General features: G+C 34.8%; 1 long non-coding RNA gene across 1 annotated transcript; it reads right to left on the minus strand.

Moving 5' to 3' along the window:
• Positions 1–9,937: 9,937 nt before the first annotated feature.
• LOC149494267 (uncharacterized) lies at positions 9,938–12,676 on the minus strand. The gene is made up of 2 exons (XR_016322224.1): positions 12,288–12,676; positions 9,938–10,112 (listed from the first exon to the last, which is right to left on the minus strand). It is a non-coding gene; the product is annotated as an uncharacterized LOC149494267 (long non-coding RNA).
• Between the last annotated feature and the right edge of the window lie 7,581 nt (positions 12,677–20,257).

A 20,257-nucleotide genomic window follows, 5' to 3' on the forward strand; every position in this document is an offset into this window, starting at 1 on the left:
CATCATGCATATACCTCCAATTGATTATCTTAGAGTTTGCCAAATTTCAAAATAACTTGAGAGACAAGCTCCTAGGATATTAATTTCATATCTAGCTAATCAATTTAACGTAGGGTAGGTTTGATCCTAAACCTCCAATTCATATTTTATTTCCAAATCAGAATCCTTAAGTGCTTTCACTTCCCATTACCCATATAAAAGGTCAATTAAATTATTATTATAAATCAATTATGCTTTACATTTAACTTAAGATGTCTAAATTTAGGGGTGAGCATTCAGTTAATCCAAACTAATTTAAATCAAATAACTCAATCTGAATATAGCCGAATTTCATAAATCTATTATCCAATCCAAACCATAGTAACCGAACCCGATAATATGTGGTTTTATTACAAAAAGACTGCAATCGTTCGAATAACTTGATTAGTATTTTTAGCTAGTTAATCCAAATCAATTACATGGGAATATCCAAATCCAAAATTTTTCAATATTTGTATTCCTTTCTCCAGATTTGCAGTTTGCACTCCTAAAGCAACTGCATACATATGCTTATCAATTTATAGATAATTATATAGAATAAAAAAATAAAAAATAAAATTACTTAATCAATCCAACAAGTCACAAGTGTCTAAACAAAAATTACAAATGCAGTCATATCTGAATCCAACTATCCAAACAACAATTAATATGATTAACATCATTTGAGCTAGCATTATCAACGGTAATTGTGAGGACTTTATCAATACCATACTCATGTAAACAAAACTCAATTACCATACCGATGGACTCATCCTTGTGACTAGTAATTGGACAAAAATTAATGATTTTTTTTTTTTTTGCAAATTCCAATTACTATCAATAAAATGAGAAGTAAGACATATAATTAATTTGTTGTATTGAAGTCCAAGTGTCATTTGTTAGACAAACTCTAGTATCAGAGAAAGTATTGTAATTTCTTCTTCTTATCTAAGTGCAGATGTGCCATTTTTTCTTGTGTCAGAATTAAACTCCCTTTTACAATAATTACACTTACCTTTTATTGGTCCCTCAACATCTATAATCTTTGTAAAATGGTCCCATGCTTTTGATCTTGGTTGCATTGCTTTCCTCTTAACTCTGGAGTTTCTCCTGAGTTGAATTGCTATTGGTCCATTTTGAAGTGTTGGTTGGCTTGAGATATGGGCAGGAATTAAAGGTGGAATTAGTTATGTAACTTCTGTTGGAACAGAAAGTCTGTCTATATCTGACATCTGAAAATAAAGACAATTCAAATAATTTCATTATCAGAAAGATGGTTTGCATATATAATATAGAAAGAATTTACTGAAAAGAGCAACTTAAACATTTTTAATAGTTAATTCGGCACCTATTAATTGAAAACAAATGTGAAAGAAAATAATCTAAAACTTTGACTTGAAAATGATAATGAGAGCTAAGAATGTTCTTGTTGTTTACAGGTAAAAAAACATTATGCTTTACAATGTCATGACCATAGTGGCTAAATAAATAGCATAAAATACCGTTAAAACTTTTGCACCATTTTGGGCATCACTGTCAATTTTAAATCCAAATAATGAAGCATAATAATAGTTTAAGATATATATATGTATATATATATATATATATATATATATATATTCTTAGTGTAGTTAGTGGATCATATGAGTTGCTATCCCACATGGAAAAGATACAAAAGGTTACTAGTGTTTATAAACACTTAGTATGTTTGTTTGAATAAAATAGATGGTGGGAAAATATGGAGGGAAACCAAAATTTTACCATATAAATTTTATATATTTATAGTCAAAAGATTGGGCACTTGGGCCTAAAATAATTAAGTTGTTAATATTTTTTTTTACAACTTTATTATTATTATTATTATTATTATTATTATTTATTTATTTAATTTTGAAATATTATTATTATTATTATCATTTAAATTCGACATAAATTAATTAATTAATACAAATAACTGTTTTTAATAGTTACTAATTTGAAATTAATGAAACTGTTAGTGCCCGTTGAAAACAGATTTGCATCTATTTAAGTCTCCTTATTGTTATATAAGTTCTTTCTTAAACTCACACGACAATTTTTTATTGTGTTCAATACTACTTTGTAAAATCCTCGAAAAATACTGCAATCAAACCTAGAATACAAAATAGTGGGGTTTAATTCCTTAAGGATATTGAACACATTATCAAAGCAATTTTTTTTTATTTTCCACATTCTGTATTTATTATTCCGAACAATCTTCAGGAATTAAAATTTTTACTATAGAGGCTACTGGATCCAAGATGTTCAAACCTGACATGCTGAAATTGGATCATTTTGATGGAACCAATTTCACCTGCTAGAAAGATAGATTGTTGTTCTTTCTCACTGAATTGGGAATTGCTTATTTGCTGAGTAAGAATGTTCCTATAATTTCATAATCAAATGACAAAGATTCTGAGGTAACAAAAGCAACTCACAAAAAACGCGAGGAAGATGAGGTTCGCTATAGAGGTTTCATTCAAAACTGTCCCTCTGATAGACTGTAAGATTTATTTCGTCCTATTAAGTCACCACAAGAAATCAGGCTGGTCTTGGAAAATAAATACACTTCTTAAAAAGAAGGCACAGACAGATTTTTGAGTAAGAAATTCTTTGAATTTCAGATGATAGATGACAAGTCTATTATGGATCAAGTTGATGAATTGCTTGTGTTGGTGTCTAGACTTAAAGATTTCAAAATTGATGTTTTTGAATCACTTTAAGTGGTTGCTGTGATTGCAAAATTGCCAACCACTTGAAATGATTATAGAAAGAAATTATTGCACATTTCTGAGGAATTCACTATTGATAAATTAATAAACCATGTTAGAATAGAAGAAGAAAGAAGAACTCATGAAAAAAAAATATGCTTTAGTCTCAAATTCAAAAGTGAATACTGTTGAATCTAGGAAAACAAGCAATTCCGAAAATAAGTTTGTAAAGAAAGGAAAATATGGAGGTGATTCTTCTAATAGTAAGAAAAACAAAAGTTGTATTCATTGTGGCAAAAAAAGGACATTTTAAGAAAGAATGCAGATTTTGGAAGAAGGTTAAAGAAGAAGAAAAATCTAGACAAAATAAAGCAAATGTTGTTAAACAAGATACTTGTCAGAATATTGTTGCTATGATTACTGAATGCAATATGACAGCAAGTGAGAAGCCTGCATATTGGTGGATTAAATCTGGTGCTACTGTTCACATTTGCAACAAAAAAATTTTTTTCAAAATTTATCAAGTTGTAGGAAATGATGACAAAGTATTGATGGGGAATCAAGATACTGCCAAGGTTCATGGAAAAGGAATAGTGGAACTACAATTTACTTCTGAAAAAGAAATTAATTTTGTTAAATATTTTTCATGTCCCTAATGTTAGAAAGAATCTAGTTTCTGCCAATATATTGAGTAAGAAAGGACTCAAAGCTGTAATACAGGCAGAAAAAGTAATATTTTCAAAAAATGGTGTGTTTGTAGGATAAGGATGCTCTTGTAATGACATGTTCAAATTATCTATTAATAAAATTGATGTTTTTGTTTATATTGTTGACTCTTCTTCTAATTTATGGCATGCAAGATTAGCTTATATTAATTTTAGATCAATAAAATTTATGTCTAAACATTGTCTGATTCCTAATGTTAATAAGCATGATAAAAAGCGTGAAATATGCATACAAGCAAAGATGACTAAAAAACCATTTCCAAAAAAAATGAAAGAACAAGATAATTACTTATACTTATGCATTTTGATATTTGTGAATTAAATGGTCATTTAATTAGAGGTGGAAATAGATATTTTATTACAATCATAAATGATCATTTCAAATTTACCATGTTTACTTAATGAAAACAAAAGATCAAGCATTAGGTATGTTTAAAAGTTACAAATACTTAGTAGAAAATCAATTGGAAAAGAAAACTAATTCTAAGAAGTGATAGAGGAGGTGCATATTTTTTCCAATGAATTTTCTATATTTTGTGAAAATAATGGTTTGATTCACCAAGCAAGCGCACCATCCCCACAACAAGATGGAATAGCCAAAAGAAAAGATAGAACATTAGTTGATGTGATTAATGCTATGCTTTTACAAGCAAAATTACCAATGAATCTTTAGGGAGAGGCTTTATTAACAACTTGTTTTTGTCAATAACAGAATACCTTCAAAGAAATTTAAGGTTTCACCATATGAAGTATGGAAAGAAAAAAAGCCAAACTTAAATTTCTTAAGAGTATGGGGATGTATAGCCTACTATAGACTTCAAGATCCTAAAAGATAAAAATTGGGACCTAAAGGAATTAAAAGTATCTTTATGGGTGTTGACGCGTGTCTTTATGCCTCCACCTAATCTAATGAGGATATGAGGATACATAATGAAAGGTTAATGCTATCTAGAAGTCTTTTAATCCAAGGATTTAAATTAAACCAATTTTAAGTTTCTGGGTTGCGTCAGAGTTGCGTCACGCAGCTATCAGGTGCGTGACGGCACTACTAGTTGCGTCACGCAACTCCGATTTGTATGACGTCACCAAAGGTGACGGCATAACGTTTTTTTTATTCTGAGCAACACGTGGCTGTGATCCAGAAAGAAAGCTACGTCACGCAGCTAGCAGATCCGTCACGCAGCCGTAAGCTGCGTGACGCAGCTATCCTCTGTTGCCCTACTTCTATAAATTCGTCTTTTTCTCAGTCGAAAGGATAGGTTTTGAGGGCGTCTAAAAAATACACTTTCGGCTACGTTTTTCTCCAGAGACTCTTTTGAGTTCCTTTGAAGAAAAATAGCCATTAGATATCAATTAGGGTGAAAATAAAATCATAAAAAAGAAAAAGCAAGAGAGAAAAGGGTGAGTGTTTAAATCCTTGTTGACAAAACTTCTGGATCGCCTTAACCATCATTTGTTAAGGCATTTAAGCCATCTACAATCCTCAATTTGAGAATTAGGTAATTCCTTTATACTTGTTGTATTTTTGTATATTTATTGTTTATTTTGTTATTGTTTTAGTAGTTTAATCTTGGTTAAACTGTATTCTGTTTATCTTTGGTCACTTTAGATTTTATTAAGGCATATTTAAATAAAAGAACGATCTAAACAAATTATTTAAAAAGCAAGCTCGGACTAGAGCAGTGGTGTCACGCAACCAATGGATCCATAACGGATCTGGCAGATGCATGACGGATCTGTTCGTGTCCAAAATTTTATTTCTTTACCTAGAACAGTTGCGTCATGCAGCTATCAGATCCGTAACGGATCTGGCAGATGCGTGACGGATCTGTTCATCTCCAAAATTTTATTTCTTTACCTAGAACACTTGCGTCACGCAGCTATCAGATCCGTAACGGATTTGGAGGATGCGTGACGGAACTGTTCATATCCAAAATTTTATTTTCAGTGTTCTATTTTTCGATTGTGGATCTAAAATAAGTGGCTAATGGATCTAGAGTTTTAGGAACAGATCCGTCACGGAACTGCTAGATCCGTCACGGGACTAGCAGCTGCGTGACGCAACAGTTCTAATATTTCCAAAAACAATTTTTGTTGTTTTAAAAATAATAAATTTTGCATAAAATAAAGTCTAATTTCTCCAATAAATCCGAAAATGACCAATTATGAACAGATTGCAATTTAATTAAGTGTAGCGTACTAAAATGTAATTTTACTTATTTACTGGTATGAATTTTGCAATTTTAGGTTGAATGAAAATGATATTTAATTTATGTGCTTGTTAGTAATTTTGCATGTTTAGGATTAAATTAAAAATAAAATGTGATTTAGATGTTAAATAGTAATTGTGCATGATTTTGGGTTTTTGGGTTTAATTTTGATTCGGGTAGAATGTATTTTTTAGGTTCGGTTTGTTGCCCGCCTTTAACCATAAGGCAAGAGCGAGTCTTTTATTTATTTGATTTAATTGCTTTGGTTTGAATGATTTTAAATGTGATAATTAGATTTGATTGTGACGATTAAATAATTTTCCATATAGGAACTCGGTCCGATTCATTTGGATTGGGTTTAAGTAAATAAATAATTTGGCTTTTCTAACTAAAATAAATTATAAATCATAGGTTAAAAGAGGCCGGTTTTTCCTGGCGTCGGCTTCCAATGGGTCGACATACCCAATTCCCTTACCCAGAATCGCATTGGTGTGCCTGCCAAGTATTTTTAATAATTTGACCTTAAATAAAATTGGATTTAAAATGGAGTCATTTTTTATAAAATAAAATTGGAAACGACCCCATTGCCGAAATAATGGGTCATTTTTTATAAAATAAAATTGGATTTAAAATGGAGTCATTTTTTATCAAAATGTTTTATAAGACCAATTTATTGGCATCGTATCCCATAAAATGTTTTGTCACCACTTTTCATAATAAGATCACTTTCCATCAAAAATAAAAAAGGACGTTTTCGAGTTGCTTGGGGGCGATACGAAAACAGATTGACGACTCTGCTGGGGACTACACCCGCTAATCCCCGGTTATTTTTTAATTAGTCGGTTGTAATTAGGAATTAACTCTAAAAACCTACGTTTTCTAAAAATTGGAAATAAAATTAGTTAGAAAGTCGTCGGAAAATTCTTTAATCTTCCTTGTTTGTGTATTTGCTTTCCTTTATTTTTCTAAGTACTTGCATCCATACTGCATTCCTTTCTTCTCAGCACTTTCTACCCAAAATTATCCCTCGGTATTGTTGTTAACTTCAGAGGTGGATCCAGCCTAAACCTTGCGTTTTAGGCACATCCACCCGAGAATTAGCAATTTTACCAACCGCAAGCCCAGTACCTTAAAAGGTGCGTCAAAAGGAGTAGGCCCATGTGAAAGCCCGAATCTTGTTTGCGGAACCCAGACCTTGTAAGTCCAATGGACTAAAGCCCATGCATGTAGTTGAAAGCTCTAGTCACTTCCCCATAAGGAAAACCTGAGTCTGTTTGCTGTTGTTCTGTCGCATTCATTCCGAGAGTTTATATCGTCAATCTCAAAACCCCCTGCTGGTTGTCGAGATTACACCAAATCCTAGGAAACAGATGTCGAAGTTTTTACCAACGGAATTCGTGTACGGGAGAGATAAGCTTGGAAGGCATGCATTTCCCAACTCCCGTTCCCTGCGTGTTATAAACTGTTCATATGCTGTGACATTCATGTATCACGTGATACTTTTCGTTTCAGCCATGCATTAATAAGAGCTAATTTTCGGTATGGACGTTTGATCTTGATTTTGAGACTGGACCTCTAATTCATTTTGAATAACATAATGCAATCGTTTATAGTGAATTGATACCCAAAAGAAAAGGGATTTATAAAGGGGTTGCAATTCCTTTGAATTTTCACATTTCTCGCGTTATTTGAAAGTAAGCGTGAGATTGCAAAAAATTTGTAATTAATCAAAATAAGATCCTGCTTGGGACCATCTGTTCCAAGGCAAAAAGTAAGGACACAAAAACAAAAATAATAATAATAAATATCCCGCTTGGAAATTCTTTCATTTCAAGGCAAAAATTAGGGACTCGAGAGAAAATAGTCGACTGTAAAATCCAAAAGGAACAGTCAACGACAGATAATGCCGGAAATGTTTCAGTACAAAGTAAATTATTGCTATGTTATTCATGTCGAATTTTAGGTCCTGTTGTCGAAAACGAGATCTTATTTCTATACTGGTTATTAGCACATTAGACTTGCATTTCTCATCCTATGTGCCTATATTCTTCATGCATACATGCAGAACCCTCTTTAACTCAGGTCCTTTTATCAATCTGGGGATTAGCCAGAACTGATCTGTCCCGGGAAATCGCTTCGGGAGTTTGGCACTGACATCCTGGTCAACGTTTGGTCAGTTTGCCCCCAAAAGAAAAGGGAGTCATATCTTCATTTCACTCATCTTTTCAATGTTTTAGTCTCTACATGTTGATTTGCTTATATTTTGCTTGTTGAAATAGAAGTCTTGAATAATATACCATGATTAAGAGATTTAAATGATTATATGAACTTAGGTATTAAGGTATTTTTCTTTAGCAAATGTTAATCTTTAGTTAACTATCTAGACATTATTTTTGGCTTAAGAGAAGCATGAATCCTAACTTGAATAAAGAATAGAAATAAAAGGGAAACTAAAGCAATAATACATGTATATTTCAAATCAATAAAGGATGAAGGTATTAAAAAAAAAGAATAAGATAATGGGAATAACGGAAATCCGTTCTAAAACAAAGTGGTACGGAGCATAAAATGCAACCACAGAAGAACCACAAAAGTGAGTAGTGGTATGGAGCATAAAATGCAACCACTTTGTGAAATAGAACTAGGTTACCTAAAAATGCCTTGAGATGAGAAACAATACATGTGTGCTAAACTTGTCCTAAATACTTCCTATTTTGCATTCTAAAGGAAGGAGGATTGCCTATCTTATGTTTTAAGTTTGGATAGATTTTGTGTACTTTAGATTCTGTTTGCTAGACTGAAATTTCAGTTGTCATATTCATTTAGACTACTTGGTTCATAAACACTTCAATCTCTTATCTTTGGTAGATTACTTAAGAAGTCTAAATCAACGAGTAAAAATAAACATGATCAACATGAGTTCAAAAGAAAGATGAATGTTTTTGGCTGTTGATTCTGCCTGAGTGTTGGATTCTTTTGGATGGCGATCAGGAGGTCAAATGCTATTTTCTCGGTGATTTCGTTGGAAGGATCAATAAAGAAAAACCATGAATAAAAATCCCTAGCATTTAAATAGGTTCATGCATACATAAGGGAGTTGCATATTTTATCTCTTTCTGAATATTGCAGGTGATAAAATGGTCACCCCATCTTTTTCAAAAATGTAAGTTTCCGTCCATTAGTTAAATAATCCACTTTAATGTGCTTTCATTTTTTAATCCAAGGGCAGGAGGCCCAGGTGCTAATCCAGCAAATAATTTCGAAAGAAAAGATTTGTTGTTGTCTCTTGGTGTCTTTAAGTGCAACAAACAAGAATCAATAAAGAGAGAATTGCTGGAATTGTTCATTGAAAATAAAAAAAACAGAAAGAAAAAAAAAAGAGAGGATACAATGATTAGGAGCTCATGGCCTTCCGAAGTACAGGAAATTGAATAAAGCGAAAAGCAACAGCAGCAGTCATCACATTGGTTGGATCATCTAACACCGACCCCTCCAAGACCCAGTTTCATCATTGGGAATAAAACCAGTCAGCATACTCAGGTGTCATGGTGTCATGCATCACCCCCTGACCCATGTACCAGGTGTTCCAATTCCGCCAATGATCAGCTAAGTTGGTCAACAGACTCTGCGTCATGGGACCGCTTTTAAAGTTATGGACTCTGGGAACGCGCTGAACGTGTTAACGCGTGTTTTTTATGCCTCGCCTGATCCGATGAGGACACGAAGATGAATGGCTGCTACAGTACCTGTAACACCCGCCACCCAATCCCGAGAGACTCGACGGCGGATGCCACATTCGGTGCCGGAGACACCGTCTTAACTTAACATATAAATCATAAAACTAAAATTTTACATTAGAAGTAATTGGGTATTCACAAGTTTCATGAGTATATTATTTTTTTTTATAATAGAAATGTCATTTCATTTTCTTATCTTTTTTTTTTTAATATATATACATTGGGAACAATCCTACAAAAATACTGTAAGAATATCCCTTTAAAAACTGAGCTCGCCAAACATGTGAATACAAAATACTCCCAATGAAACTCCAAATGTCCAACATCTCCAAATAATTATTATAACACAACAACACTTTTATGTTTTCATAACTAAATAAATCCTCAATAGTATTTTCGATTCATCAATTACTTGCATTCATTATAGATATCAAGTCTTAATGAAGTAATCATATCAACTGACTTAAAATATTCCATATTCACTCATTTAATAAATCCTATGCTTATCTCCAAATATATAAACCAAAATAATTTATTATTACATATAATTCAAATAACATAATCTCCAAAAAATGTAATAATTATACATGCCATAATTCTTAAGTACATAAATCTCAATCGACTACTACCAAATTAGTGACTTCTGCTTTGATAAGATGCTTCTACTCTTCAAGTAGCATCCACATCTTCAACCTACGCGTGATAAAAATCGACGCGCTGAGTATAAAACTCAGTGGTGCTCATAATTCACATACTTACCAAAATTGCGATGGCAACTTACTTAAAACACAAATTTCGTAAAATCATTTATAATCATAAAATCTCAAATATTAACATGCATTTACATTTATAGCAAAAGAAATATCAAATAAACTATGAATTAACAACATGAAGAATTTAATTCTTTCAACTCATAAATTCATTACTTGCACATTTATTATACCAATACATATACTATTTATTTTTAAAACCTTGTACCGGAATATCATGCTTTGAAAAGTCATTTGATAACATAATCATTAATTTCCAAAGTAAAGTTTACTAAAATAATATGATCTCATTCGTTTAATTCAACTACTTTGAAAACAATAAGACGATTATAAATACAACTATGTCTTCATTCTTTTATAGCAACAATAAAATGTTATTTTTCGTTAAGGCTCATACTCATGCAGAATGAACATAAGCAGATTTGATCGTGGCCTATGTTAGCGCCACCCCCATCACATACTCGTGGCCTATGAAAGCACCACCCCCATCACACAATCGTGGCCTATGAAAGCACCACCGTGGCCTATGAAAGCACCACCCCCATCACACAAATAAGCGCGTCCGCCTATTTATAAGGGCTGATAACCCTAGCATATGATCATAGCTTCACAATAACAAAATCAATCTTATCATACCACGTTTCAATCATGCATAGTAGAGCCCAAATCAAAATCATTCTTGCACAAAAGCAATAATTCTTAATCAAAAACACTTCATTACTTAATACCCATCACTTCAAAATTTCTCAACTTACAACTTACACAAATTACCACATTCTTTTTAAGATAGTATATATATACAAAGCACTTACACCTTAAATACCCATTTCTTTGTTAAAACTCTAAACATATAAAAGTTATCAAATAATCATACTTATGTCATATATATAATAATTATGTAAGCTTTACTACACTAAGGTGGTACCAAGGGGAGGAATTTCCTTCTCCAATCACGCATGCTAACATAACTCTTATGCACAAAAGTATCCATTTCAACCCTCATCATGCATTATCTAAATCAATTCCACACCTTTCCAATTTATATCCATTTAATGATATCCACAACAACCCTTCTCACACTTATGTTTTATTTTTGTCAAATAAATTCTAAAACATACAAATAATCAAGAGCACTTCATCACACATGATTTATACATACTTTTATCCAAATAACCCTTTGATTTAGGACATAGAAAATTTCCAGCATTAATATCACCTTGACCTTTTCTGGGTTTTTAGGACATAACTTGAGTTATAGATTTCCAAATTAAGTGAAGTTTGATTCATTAGAAAGCTAAGACAAAATTATACAAATGTTATCAAGGGACAACAGCCCAGATCAATCTGTAATATGGTGAAAAAAGGCTAGGAACACAGACCAATAGTCCAGACCTGATTCAGCAGCACTAATTCCAATGTTTATCCAATTCCTACTTATCCAGACACTCAAATCAAACCAATCCAAAACCAGAGAAGTCTCAAGACACAGGGAAACAACTCTCATGAAGAACTCAGAATATAATCTTATCATTATAGTGGTCAAAATGGGCACTCAATTCAGTGATGCATGTAGCCCGTCATAACAGAGTCAGTTTGGGTTTTTCAGCCATAAGTTGAACTATATATATCCAAATTGGACACAAGAGGATGGGTTGGAAAGCTAAGAAGTAGACCTATAACTTTCATGAAGGACTCAGACATAAAGGAAAACTCGAAAGGATCAAAAAATAGTCCTTAATCTCACTCAATAACATTTTTCCCAATTTCAGCTTACTTAAATCATATACAAGGTAGGGATTTCTACCACATATTTCATACTCATCATACATCATCTTAAAAGCATAAACCAACAAAGAGAACAAGAAATCTTAAGGCCTTTTTCATCAATAGGTTCTGCCACTTTTGGAAGATGAAGAAGAAAATGTTTTCCTCATCAATTCTACATATAAACATGCTTAGAAATCTCCCAAGAACACATTTATACCACCAAAATTCAATAATCAAATCATTTCATATAAAATTCCCAATTTTCACAAAATAGTAGAAACTTCACAAAATCAAAAATTTAAACAAGGTAGGAGGATTTATGAACACTTACTTTAAAACAAGCCTTAGCAAGCTTAGATTAAAGCATTCTAAGCTCCAACTTTGCCTTTACTCCTTGGTAGAGGTTTCCTAAGCCTTTGGCTTTCCAAGTTTCTTGAAAATAATCACCACAAATCACTTCTCAAGCTTTAAACTCTAGGATTGATTCCTTAAATCAAGTTAAATGGGTTGAATTTGATGGATTTAGCTAAGGATGAAGTTGAAGAAAAACAAAGAGAAGAAGAAGAAGAAGGAGATAGCCAACGCCAAAGAGAAGAAGAAGGAGAGAAAGTGGTTGCTCAAATTATTGAGCACAAGGGTATTTTAGTCTTTTCTCAACATTGGATGGCTAGGATTGAGTCAATCTAATCTAATGGCTACAAATATTCTCCCAATTAAATTCCTTCAAAATATTATTTAACACAATAAAATCCTCAACTTTACTCCATAAAAATAATTCATCTAATTTTCTTAATTAATATAACACCATTTCAAATTTACTCCATACAAATATTGCCTCTAATTTTCCTTACTTAATATCACACCTTAATTAACTATTCACAAATTTTCTAAATTCTCTAAAAATATTTATTACTTACTTTCTACCCATAAAAATAATGTATACATACTCCAAAAATATTATAGAAAATATTAAACATACATAGTAATTTTTCTGGACCAAAATAATATTTATTCCCGGACCGATGATACTATTCATAGACCGGTAACTTACTATTTTAGACACAGAAAAATGGGGCGTTACAGTACCCCCAAACCCCTATAAATACCCCTCTCTCTCACAATTTTCACTCCACACTCTACACTTCTACACACTCTACACTTCTTCACTTCTACACTCCACTTCTTCAATTTAAAAACTCTAAAAAATAATATTGTGCGGTTACATTTCTCTCTAAAAATTCTTATGAATTAATTTGAAGAGAAATTGCCATTAGATATTAATTTTAGGTGAATTAAAATATAAAAAGAGAGAAAATAACAAAAAATAAATATAAAGAAAACACACTTAAATCCTTGGAAATAAAGCTTCTGGGAGATCTAAAAAGACAGTTGATCCATTCACAATCTTCAATCTAAGGATCAGATAATTTCCTTAACATTTTTGTATTTTTACATATTTTTGTATTTTTTTTATATTCTTGTATTTCTTATATATTTTTGTGATTTTAGTAATTTAAACTTCTTTAAATTGTATTTTGATCATATTCGGCCATTTTATATGTCTTTAAATCACATTTAAACAAGAAATAATATAAAAAGCATTTAAAAATGAATTCTAAAAACAAAAAAAAAAAATATAAATACGCATTACTGTTCATAATTGTTCATCGATGAACAGTGAATGTTCTTAATTTTCCAGAAATCGACACTATTCACACACTATTTACGCACTATGCATTACTGTTCATCACTGGTCATCACTATTCATCACTATTAATCACTATTCATCCGATTTTTTAAAATAATAAAAATATATAATAATAAAAATAATAAATTTTACACATAAATAAAGTTTAATTTCTTCAATAAATTTAAAAATGGCCAATTATGAACCGATCACAGTTTAATTAAGTTTAAAATATTAAAATGTGATTATATATATTTATTTGTATGAATTTTATTATTTTATTATTTGTATGAATTTTTATTGGTTTATGGACTTAATTTTTGATTCGATCTGTATATATATTTTTTGGATCCGGTTTGTTACCCGCCTTTAACCATAAGGCAAGAGCGGGTCATTTATTTATTACATTTTATATTTTTGATTCGGTTTGTCGCCCGCCTTAAACCATAAGGCAAGAGCGGGTCTTTTTATTTATTTGGTTTAATTGCTTTGATTTAATTGCTTTAATTTGAATAATTGCTATGTGATAATTAGATTTGTTTGGGACGATTAAATAATTTTCCAAATAGGAACTCGGTCCGATTTATTTGGGTTGGGTTTAAGTAAATAAATAATTTGGCTTTTCTAATTAAAATAAATTAGAAATCATACGTTAATAGAGGCCGGTTTTTTCGGGCGCCGGCTTCCAACGGGCCGACGTACCCAATTCCCTTACCCAGAATCGCCTTGGTGCGCCTGACCAGTCTTTTAAAATAATTTGGCCTTAAAACAAAATTGGGTTTAAAATGAAGTTATTTTTATAAAAACGGTCTCATTGCCTAAACAATGGATGGCGACTCAAAATTGTTTATACGACCGATTTATCGGCACCGCATAAAAAATAAACACATTTCATCAAAAATCACAAAAGGATGTTTTCGGGTCCTTCGGGGGGATTTTCGACAAAAACAGATTGGCGACTTCATGATAACCACAGCCAATATCCCGTGCTATCAAGAACATTTTGTGAACCAAGTAGAATCAGAGGAAGAACCTTGGTTTACGGATATTCTACGATGTATGAGAGACGAAACCTTTTCCGATGATGCAACAAAAGAAGACCGTGCAGTTCTCAGAAAAATGGCTCTGAATTATGTCCTGGCCGATGGTGAACTCTATCGAAGAGCTTGGGACGGGATGTTGCTAAGATGCGTGAGTAAGAAAGAGGGAGAAGAAATAATGAAGAACATCCATGAGGGAGTTTGCGGTACTCATTTAAGTGGCATGAGCTTAGCTAGAAAAATCATGAGGCAAGGTTATTTCTGGATGCAGATGGAAGGCAATTGCATCAATTATGTGCGTCATTGCAAAGTATGCCAATATCATGATAATAAAAGCCACTTACCGGCCGTTAAACTCCATCCGACAGCTCCTTCTTGGCCTTTTTCTGCATGGGGCATAGATATCATTGGCAAAATCACGCCAGCAGCATCGAATGGCCATCAATATATATTGGTTGCAGTGGACTACTTTTCTAGATGGATCGAGGCTCAATCTTACAAGACCTTAACTGCCAAATATGTGGCTAGATTCATTGAACAGAACATTTTTTGTCGCTATGGTATTCCTCATCATATAGTTACAGATAATGGTTCTCATTTTCAAGCAGATGTTGGTCAGTTGCTTTATAGGTATAAGGTTGAGCATCACCATTCTTCTCCTTATCGCCCTCAGGCTAATGGTGCGGTAGAAGCTGCGAATAAGGAGATTAAAAGAATCCTGTCTAAGATGTGTGAAAGGTATAGAAGCTGGGCCGAGAAACTTCCTTTCGCGCTCTGGGGGCATCGCACTACGTTCAAGTCAGTCAATGGAGCTTCTCCCTTTGAACTTGTATATGGGATGGAGGCAGTGTTACCAATAGAGCTCGAAAAGAAGTCTCTCAGGGTTCTTGTAGAAGCTGGTCTGACCGAGGAAGAATGGGTCAAGAAAAGGTATGAAGACCTGGCGTTTTTGGACGGAAGAAGATTGAATGCTCGATTCCAGGATCAGATGAGAAAAAGGAGGATTGCTCGTTTCTACAACAAACGGGTACATCCAAGGGCTTTAAAGAATGGAGATTTGGTGTTGATCAGATTGTTGGATCACGAAGCCCAGAATCATCCTGGTGGGAAGTTCAAACCCAACTGGCACGGACCATTTAGAGTTCAGAAGTTACTAGCTAAAGGTGCCGCTGAATTAATCACCATGGAAGGGAAGCCTATCAATCGGATTGTCAATCAGGATCAAATGAAGAAATTCTATGTCTGAAATGATGATTTCGGTTTAAAAAAAAAAAAAAAAAAGAGCTAAGTCGAAAACCCGAAAGGGCGGCTTAGGCAAAAAAGGAGCTCGCTAGGTTGAAAACCCGAAAGGGCGACCTAGGCAAAAATTAGAGCATAATAAAAATAAATAAATAATAATAAAAATAAAACTTTTGGGATTAACGCGTGGTGCTTAGTTTAAATGTGAAATCTATGCCATGCGTTCGTGACAGATTTGTGATTGGTTGCTCAATGTCATCAACTCGACTTGAAGGAGAATAAGTAAATGAATAGTTAGGATGAATGACCATTGTATTAAAATAAAAGTTCTTTACTTCTGTATAATGTTGAAAAGAAGTAAGATTAATAAAAGGTCTGAATTTTAAAATTTTTCTTCCTTTTGTTTCGGGGACATGGTTAAAGAATGCAAGACCTTCCTCTCTGCTTATCCGATCAAGATGGACTAGTTCAAAAACATTCTGGCTGTTGGTCCTACCTAAGTATTGAATTGTTTTAAAACATTGATCAGGAGAACGAACACCATCTTCTCAGTGATTTCCTTGGAAGGATCAATAAAACCATGATAAAACCTTAGTACTCATGTAGGTTCATGCATACACAAAGAAGTTGCATATACTGTTTTTGTTTGATCTGTGCAGGTAATAAAATAGTCACCCCATTCTTTTTGTTTCCTAGTAAAACGGAAATTAATAAAGGCAGAACCATCGGATTCATTAATTCAAAGAAAGGAGATACATTAACTGGGAGCCCATGGTCCGGGAATACAAGGAACTAATAAAAAAGAAACGAAGACAGAGAAAGCAACAACAACATTTGTTCCAGCAAGGGGCCATCATCGGACGCCAATCTTTGCAGAATCTAGTATCATCATGGGGTGTAAAACCAGTTGACATACGCGGGCGTCACAATGTCTTGCATCACTCCTTCACCTAGGTACCTAGTGTTTCGGTTTTGCCAACGGTCAGCCAAATTGGTCAGCAGATGCAGCGTCATGAGACCACTCTCGAAGTTATGAATTCTGGGAACGCGTTGTATCATACCGTATTGACGGCTGATCCTGTCTGGGAAATAGGCCATGGAACGGTCTAGACTGGCGTACAACACATAGTTGAGGTTCATGCTTCTAGTAGTGACCAGTCTGATCCTCCACCAAGGACAAGTCCATCGAATTGTCGGGTTATCCCCAAAATCGAAATGTCCTCGAGTCCGAGATCGAAAGTTAGCAGGGCCATAGGTTGGAATCAAACAAGTTGGGACTGGAAGAATCAGGCTTAACTTGTCTAGAGCCTAGGCTTGCAGTAATATCGGACAACCGTGATGGTGAACATTAAAGTTGATAATGTGAAGGGCAATATCCCTGACCCAGCACATCGTCTCCCCCATGATCATCATGAAGATGGTGCGATGATACATTTGCATGTCACGAACAACGGTTAGCAGGCGAAAATCTCCAATTCCGGGTCGACGATTCTTCATCGCGTACATGTTCAATAACAGGAAACAACAAGCTCGAATCCAAGAGGGATCTATATCCATGGATAGAACCCTACTCAGAAAAGGCTCTAATGGAAGGCCTTGATCCGGATCTATGCCGTCAGGAAGGTAAACTGGACATAGGGCCGCAATCTCAGCTAAATCATGTCTAGGGCCTGGGGGTAAAGCTGGAGTTTCATCTTGTTCAGGGTGATGACCCATCACAGCACATATTTCCTCATAAGTCGGAGTTACTTCAGCATCTTCAAACCGGAAGACCATGGTGTTGGGGTTGAAGTATGTGACGAGCCAAGACAGGAAACTATGGTATGGTTTTAAGTATTTGAAATATTTCAGCCAGGCGAGTTGGTTCATGGGGGGAATTTGCCATAGATCGTCAGGAATGGATTGGAGGAAGGACGAAACTTGATTTCTGAAAGCCATAGGAGAAACGTTGTTTCAAATGCTGTGGGATGAGGAAAGAATGAAGCATGGAATTCCTACTTATAGGAGGGGAAGGCCCCACGAGGTTGAAATGATACTCATCACCAGCTGGATGGCATCCACTTTCGGTGATGATAGGATGCGAATGGGCCCCACTTGTGAACCCCTTTCCCCGGATGCATAAGCATGTGATGCATATGATTAAGGACAGAAATGCACGTGAGTGTGTGAGTCGCCACCTTGTTTAATTATTTTAGGGTAAACTAGGAAAAAACCCTATGTGACTCCAATTTTAATTAACCTAGTTGCTAGATTAATTATCCCAATGTTTAAGACACAGTCTGCGAACCCGAGGTGGATCCCGAGACTATGTCATGCTGATGAACTAACCGATGAATGAATGCTTTGCAAGGTGAATGATGGATTAATGAAATGTTTGAGTGATTTCGACTTGCCGCTCGGGGTTAAATCCCGAACGTGCCTACGTACTTCCGTTTGAATGGAAGATCAAAGTCAACGTAGTTCGATAGGCCTTCTTTGAAGGGCTTTGAATGGGTATGCTTAATGCATGAGTGTGTATGCTTTGTGCATGAGTGTGTATGCTTTGTGCATGAGTGTGTATGCTTTGTGCATGAGTGTGTGTATGCTTTGTGCATTTTGTGTGTATGCTTTGTGCATGAGTGTTTAGGCATTTCGCCAAAGATTGATTGATTTTTAGGCATGTTGCCAAAAATGTTGATTTTAATGGCTTTTAGCCAAAATGATTTGATTTAGGCAATTGTGCGATTTAGGCTTTAATGCCACGATTATCAATTAATCGGGCGTTCGAGCTTAATCACAATTTATTGTCGAAACGTGATCGATTAAGGCTTTTAGCCACAATTATTGATTAATTGGACTTAAGCCAGATTTATTCGAAATAAGGCAATTGAATCGTAGTTATTAATTAACTAGGCTCTTTTAGCCAATATTGTCGGATTTAAACTTTAATACCACGATTATTGATTAACCGGGCATTTAAGCTTAATCAAATTAATTAAGGCAGTTTATTTACCAAAAAATAATGACGTGGATGCATTTATGCAATTGTAGAATTATTAAGAGTAGAAGAGAAATATGCATGAAGTGCTAAAATTAAATAGGCAGAATTTGTTTACATACCTGATTTAATCGACGACCGCTTCTTAACTCCAGATTAAGCTCCTCGCTTAGGAAATATTAATTAATTTTAATTTGTTTAATTTTAATGTCCAAATATCACAATAAAAATGCAATAAAAATTAAATTAAATGTAAAAAGCGGTAAAGAAAACGCAAGGAGCGTGAGAGGGAGAAGGATTCCTCCGTCAACACAGACAGGGGTGTCAAAAATAGGCTGAAAATGGTCTATTTATAGGCCATTTTCGGGTCCAGGGCGGCAGCTGCCGCCTGGCTCGGCGGCAGCTGCCGCCCAAGAGGCTGGGCGGCAGGTGCCGCCCATGCTGGGCGGCAAGTGCCGCCTGGGAGGGCGGCAGGTGCCGCCCAGTCGGTGGGGCGGCAGGTGCCGCCCATGCTGGGCGGCTGCTGCCGCCCAGGCGGTGGGGCGGCAGGTGCCGCCCATGCTGGGCGGCAGCTGCCGCCGTGTCCGGCGGCCGGAGCCGCCATGTCCGGCGGCCGGCGCCGCCGTAGCTGGTGGTGGCCACCATGTCTCGCTCCGGGAGCTTTTTTGGGAGTTCCGGACCTCCAAAAAATATTCCGGGACCTGTTCCGCGATCCTCGCGATATTCCGGACGTTTTAAGTACCATATTGGCATACTTCCAGTAAATGTCCAAAATGGCCTTCGGTCCGGCCGGACTGTTTGCAGTCCGGCATTGACACTGTAGAAAAGTCAAAGTTACTGTAGAAAAGTCAAATTTACTGTAGCAAGGTCAAAATTTGAGTATTCACACCACTGGATAGGAAATTAGCGGTGGAAGCATCCTAAGATACAACAGATGAACAAGTGGCATCCTAACAAAGCGGAATAAAGCAAAGTCCAAAAAAAAAGAAAAAAAAAAAAGAAATCAATCAATTTAGAGTCGGTGTGCGGCTTGCCACACAAGGGGCAAAATCACCAAATCTACCAAATTACCCTCTAGCAGAAATTGCACCAAGCGAAATCTGTATGTATACAGAAATTGCGCGAAGCGAGATCTGCATAGATCTGTATGTATACAGTAATTGCTCTTTGCCCTGATGCGAAATCCCAAATTTTAAAGTTTATGATTATTAATGCATGGGGGCATGTGATGCCCCACACGTTTAACAAAAGCAAGATCTGTTTGTACACAGAAATTGCTCTTTCCTTTTGAAAATGTTTTCAGGTCAACCGGTGAACATTTCATGAAGCCGTTTAGTCCCACCGAGCAGTGATGATGC

Source organism: Jatropha curcas, chromosome 8 (genome assembly GCF_041381405.1).
Source record: "Jatropha curcas cultivar XTBG-Jc1 chromosome 8, XTBG_Jcur_1.0, whole genome shotgun sequence".
Classification (NCBI taxonomy): Eukaryota; Viridiplantae; Streptophyta; class Magnoliopsida; order Malpighiales; family Euphorbiaceae; genus Jatropha; species Jatropha curcas.